Genomic DNA, 6000 nt, shown 5'->3' with positions numbered 1-6000 from the left:
ATTTTCTCCATAATTTTAGTTAGTCATGATCATAATTGCAGTACATAACCATGATCATGCAATTTACCAATCAACAAACCAAAATAATAACATTGTCAATCACTCATCACATATAAATCAAGGCACATTTAAACTTAGATTCTCATGTTAGTTGTAACAGTCCAATTTTACCAGAATTTAATTGTGCAAAGAGAAATAAATAAATTAAAATTCATCTTAGATTTAATTTTTCCCATTAGTGCTTGTTGTTTTCTTTTTCTTTTTAGGTTTTTCGATCCTTCTCGATTTATTGGTTTCCTATTTAAACTAATTAAAAATTACTCAGAAAGGTAAAGGAGAAAATAGAAATCATATTAGAAAAGGAATAAGATTGAAGAAAAGTTTAAAAACAATTGAGAACCCAAAAACTTTCTCCTAGGCTAAAACCCCCCTGCTCCCTCCCTTCTAAATTTACTTCTGGTGGCCCAACTTTCTTCAGGTCCATCTTCTCTCACTCATGGGTCGTTTCTCCCCATCCCTCACCACCGGACCAACCAGCTTTGCCGAAGCCCATGTGTGACACTGTTCGCTAGTTGTCTTCCTTTTCCACTGCTAGGCTGAAGCCAACCAGCAAGCGCTTAGGCCGAGCTCAACCTAACTCCCAGCTGCCCGCACTCATTCTACCTCCTCTAGCTAGGTCGAAGCTGGCCGCGGCCCAAGTCTTCCATCGTACCCACGCCCTCCCTCTGATCTCTCCCTCTCACTGCTCGTGGACCCCAATGGTAAGCATCGCCTTCCATCTCCTACTGCCCCTTTCCTTTCTTCGTCACCAACATAAAATCAAGAGAATCTGTCGAATCTGCTTTGGGTTTAAGGAATTGAATCTCTATTGAAGCATCAAAATAGAAACCGTAAGATCACAAAATCAAACCTTGACCAATTGCATGAAGATCTCAGATGAAAAACTTGGAAACTAATGTGCACCACTGTGAACCCTTGTCTGTCTCAACTACGACCCCTCCCTCACTCCTAACCCTACAAATAGGACCCATATGCTTCCCCAGAGCACGCCGCCACCCCTCCACACTCCTGCTCGCTGAAGTTTTTTCACCCCGCGATGTCCTCGTCGCACCTGTGAGGAGCTTCCTAACACTCATGGCCTCTTCAAACCGACTCACCATCATCCCCCGACCGTACTTCATCGCTTATTGTTGGGGTTAAGCACCAAGCTTGATTCCAACCATAAGCCAACCGTGCGTCGCCACGTGCAAAGGACTGTTGTCATTATCGGTACCGGAGCTGAGCCAGGTAAGCTCTATGCCTTGTGATCTAGTGCCAACAGCCATGATTTGAAGCCCTTCATACCCCTTTAATGCACTAAAGCTCATCCTCTTGTTTAAGCGTGTGCGATCAATATTAGAACATTGGATAGCTTTTAGTTATTTAAATCTCGGCCATTGAAATTAAAATCAAGGGTCCTGGTTTCATGAAGCTTCGATCTAGTCACGGCCACCTCACCTAGCCAGCCACCACCTCACTACCATGTCACACATTTGCCTACGTGGCCGCCTTGTCAGCAGCCTAGTCCACCATTTAATCGATTTATCTAATTAATCTCTCTGATGACATCATAAATAGACTGGTTGATGCAATAAATAGGTTTTATGTAGTAAAACAATTCAGCTAAAACCTAAAAATAGTTAAATAGTTTTCTAATACCATAAATAGAGTTTTTCCTTAGTAAATAGTTCATATTAATTCCAAATAAATCATATAAATTCATGTTAAGTCATATTAATTCTTTTTAATGCACATTAAATTCCTAATAATTCATATTGATTCTTGATAACCCTCATTAATTCAGAAAATTCTAATAAATTCCATTAAAATCCTAGATTACTCCAGAAAATTCCTAAAAATCTATATTTCTGTCAGACCATCATATTCTCTATCCTTTTCTTGTTTTATTTTTCCAAAGTCTCGTATCCATCTGTTCTAACTTTGTTTTGATAAATTCCTTCACCAAAAATTCACCAAAAATATTAATTCAAGTGAATAAGCTAAATTGAGTTTTATTTGTTTTTGGTTTTTGCTTTTGGTGTTTATTTGCCTTGTTTTATTTTCATGATTAGACGCCAGCATCTTGGAGTAGGAGCTAGGAGGTTTCCAGGACCATGAATTCAAACACCTCACTGAGCATCAGGAAGGCAAGTTATCCTTAACCATCTTGTACCTATTATTGCAAAATATTTTGTTTATAAATTGCATACTAATAATTTGTTAGGAAACCCAATTTTATGTTGTACATTAGCATTCCTAATTTTCCTTGTCACCTTAGTGTTGATGGGAATATTGGTGGATAGAAATGCTTAGGCTTGCTTTGGGATTGTTATGGAAATTCATTATTCAACTCAATATAATAATGGTTTTGTGTAATAGTAATAAAATTGAGAAATTAATTTTGTTAGCAACATATACTAGGGGTTTGAGCAAATGGTTGGTGGAGACTGGTGCAGGTTGCACGAGTTCTCAGTTGGTGGGCAGTCTTGCTCAAACAACTTTAGGACCAATTCATAGTGCGATTGAATCAATCTTAATAGTATAACCACAAGCCAAATATGGATTGGTCTGGCCGAGTAATTAGCTTTCCTCCCAATATAGTGTAGGATGGATGGTAGTATTGGGATAGAATGGTGTACTTCTTGGAACCATTTGGCATAAGAGGGGTCTTTCGGAGTGTAGAGTATACTTCCACGACGGTGAAATCTTAGCGGGTAGACTTATATTGGCATGATGGCTTGTGGGTAGTGCGTTTTTGTGGTGTTGTCATCTGCTTTGTTCGTGGGGTTGATAAGGTGCGGGGGCTTGGGCTCTTGACAAGATCCTTGCCTTGCTTTCTATTGGTTTTTACGATGGTGACACCCTTGAGCACCGCTCCCAACTATTGAAGTGTCATTGTGGTGCTCAACCCACCCCATGGGGATTTTTTAGGTGAAAACCTAGTTCTGGCTCTTTAGACAATCATCGATGGTATCTTCAATGGTATATTCAATGTTGTTTCTTCCTTGGAGGCTTGGCCTTAGAGGATCCCCGTGTTTGGGTCGCCACTGGCTTGGGCACTATGTTGGCTAGCTCGAGGGCGTCGTTGCCCTATCCATGCATAGTTTAGCTAGGTAGTTGGACATGTTAGTTGTTGTCCGAAGTTTGCCCTGAAAGTGTTTCTTGGAGTGGTGTTTTATGTGGTTATTTTCTCACTTCGGGGACAGTGTATTGTTTGTCTAGGTTTAAATCCTTCTTTTTAATATAATTAACAAATCTTCTTCCTATTCGTTTTTTAAAAGATATCAACCAATATAAACACTTGAAAAGCAAATCTGTACAGACTATATTAGCTATCGACTAGTTGAAACAAGCGAGATGGTAATGGCTCTTATATGCTTTTCAAAAGGAGCAGAATTAGTAGCAGCCACATGCATGGACAGTTGGACAGTGAGACGTTGGGAATCAAACAAGGATCCCACCAAAATCCAATCCGAATCACACGCTGCTATCACTGATTCGCACAACTGCATTTGCATTGCTCCTACAGTCCTACTAGTCTTTGCACACTGCCGTCTCCATCTTGTATCTCTATAGCTGCAGTCAAAACAACCCAATCAATCCTACCAAAGCAGCAAAATCACTTCTTAGTTTTACGATATATATACACAATCTCTGTTCATGCGACCGGCAAAGGATAGATGCTTTGTATGCCTACAAGAAACCATGAAATGCATAGCACATCGTGTTGAAGTATAAGTGAATTATTAACCTTTTTATATGAGCTCCGACTTTTAGTGAACTAGTTGGTACATGTAGCTCAAGCCGGAGGTATAAAAGTTTGAGTCGTGATAGACACAATTAAACACAAAAATGTAACCGAGTCCTATTTTCACATCTAAGGCTTGAGGGAGCCTTCACCTGAGAGGAATTTTAAAGTATAAGTGAATTACACACCTTTCTCTATCAACTTAGATTTTTAGTGAACTAGTTGGTGCATGCTGTTTAATACACCGAAAATTCCCCTGTTCCAAACACGGATTTAAAAGAATTATTGAACAAGTACAAAGCTAGGCATTGCGGGGTTTGATACACATGTTCACCATCTTGTTTGCCATTGTTAACTATGCATGCAAGAAACCATATGCATAGAATGTATAGTGTATTCCATGGAAAATTCTCCTGCACCAAACATGGATTTAAGGGAAGTGCAAGTACAAGCTTGCTAGTGCGGTGTTTGATATGCGCAACAATGGAATCACTATCTTGTCCTTTTCCCATTGTTAACTATGTTATCCCAATATAATATATACCTTTCTTAGCTATCAAATTTAGTACAATCGGTGATCTTCTCCAAAAGTGTACGTAGATTGAATCATGGAAGATTTCTGGCACGAAGGTAATGGAGTTCCTATGCATGATCTATGGCCTTTTCCAGTAACGTGATAGTGAGATTTGCCGGTTACTAATTGAGCTAAGTGATGGTGGGTTCAAGCTAGTCCAACACAAACCCCACTTGTACATCTCTCCCTCCCTTCCTCTCCCCCTCCCTCTCTCTATATATATCCATGTAGTATGCCAATGACAAGAGTTGTGTCACACTCACACCTTTGTCAGACTTCCACCACTGCCGAGCCTTTCTGTTCCAGCTCAAATGGGGTACCTGATTTCTGCTCTTCGTTAGTTGTTTCATGAAGGGTAATCGGCATGGCATATTTTGCATTGACCAGAAGTCTGAGTCCACATTTGAATATATAACTGAATGCAGCTCAAATAAAGATATGCACTGACCCCGTCAGTGGAATGTTTGATTGGGTTAATCTTGGATTGTGAGCAGTCTCGATCGATCTTCCGGGACAATAGTTGGGATAACCTTAAATTATTGTCGATCGTGTTCAGTGATGTCAACATGGCTTCTCTTCTTTTATTGTTCTTTTGATCCTTACTGGAGGAATGGTACCATGTGGATCCTCCGCTCCGATAGTGTTCGGTTAATTCTAAAGGTGAAGTAGCGAGGTTAACATCAAGGCAAGAATATTTTCCTTTATGCTCGCCAATCGAGCAATGTTCTGACAGCCAAAACGTTCAACAGGTAGTCTTTCAGACAGAGCATCTTTGCAAGTCTGAAGCCTGACATTCAATTTGGGATGATCGATGTGCATTTCGTCTGCCCAGCTCTTGGTCGGGCCTTTGGTGCGCGAATAACTAAATGGCCGGCAGAGCACACCGTACTGCAGTAGGATAACCTGACTTTTGCTCCTGTGAGATACCGTCTCGACTGCCACTAGCTAGATTCCCCGTCATTCTCTGTATATACGTTCCACCTGCTGTCTGTGCTTGCATATATGCTCGCCATTCTCTTCTTGACTACTTGATCGCAGACAAGATGACTAACTACCTTCACACGACGGACGGAGGGAGACCGGCAACTGGAATACACATAGATTTTTTTTAATAATATTATTTTAATAAACAAATGCCCAAATAGTAACCGGATTGGATAAATAGCAAGAATAGGAGCCAGTCGGCGCTCTATTTGTTGGCTAGGGGGTTTCGGCGTCCAGAACACCGACTAGTTCCTTTCGGCAGTTGTATGGCCGACAAGGTGGGAACACCGGTCCTAATCAGATACACGTAACCTGTCAGGGTGTGCATAACATTTCTTGGTATTTCTATGACGCAAAAAAAGGCCATGTAGCCTAGTCGGCACCTTGGATGCCGAAAGGCCCTTGTTGGCTTTCCGGCTACCGAGATGTCCCCGCGTCAGATCGTGTAGCATTCCTTCTCCCTACTGTACTTCTTCGCCTACCTCGTGACTGAGGCAGCGAAGGAGGCGGCGACGCACATGGCTGAGGGAGGGAGAGGGCGCGGTTGGTGGAGGGAGGAGAGGGAGAGGGCGGTGTGGAGCTGCAGCGTGGCCGCCCACTATTGAAGGTAATTTCTTTGCAAAATGATAAAGTAAATAGAGTACAATTAGAAAAT

This window comes from Phragmites australis, chromosome 1 (genome assembly GCF_958298935.1).
Source record: "Phragmites australis chromosome 1, lpPhrAust1.1, whole genome shotgun sequence".
In the NCBI taxonomy this organism is placed as follows: domain Eukaryota; kingdom Viridiplantae; phylum Streptophyta; class Magnoliopsida; order Poales; family Poaceae; genus Phragmites; species Phragmites australis.
Note: the sequence above shows the minus strand (reverse complement) of the source record.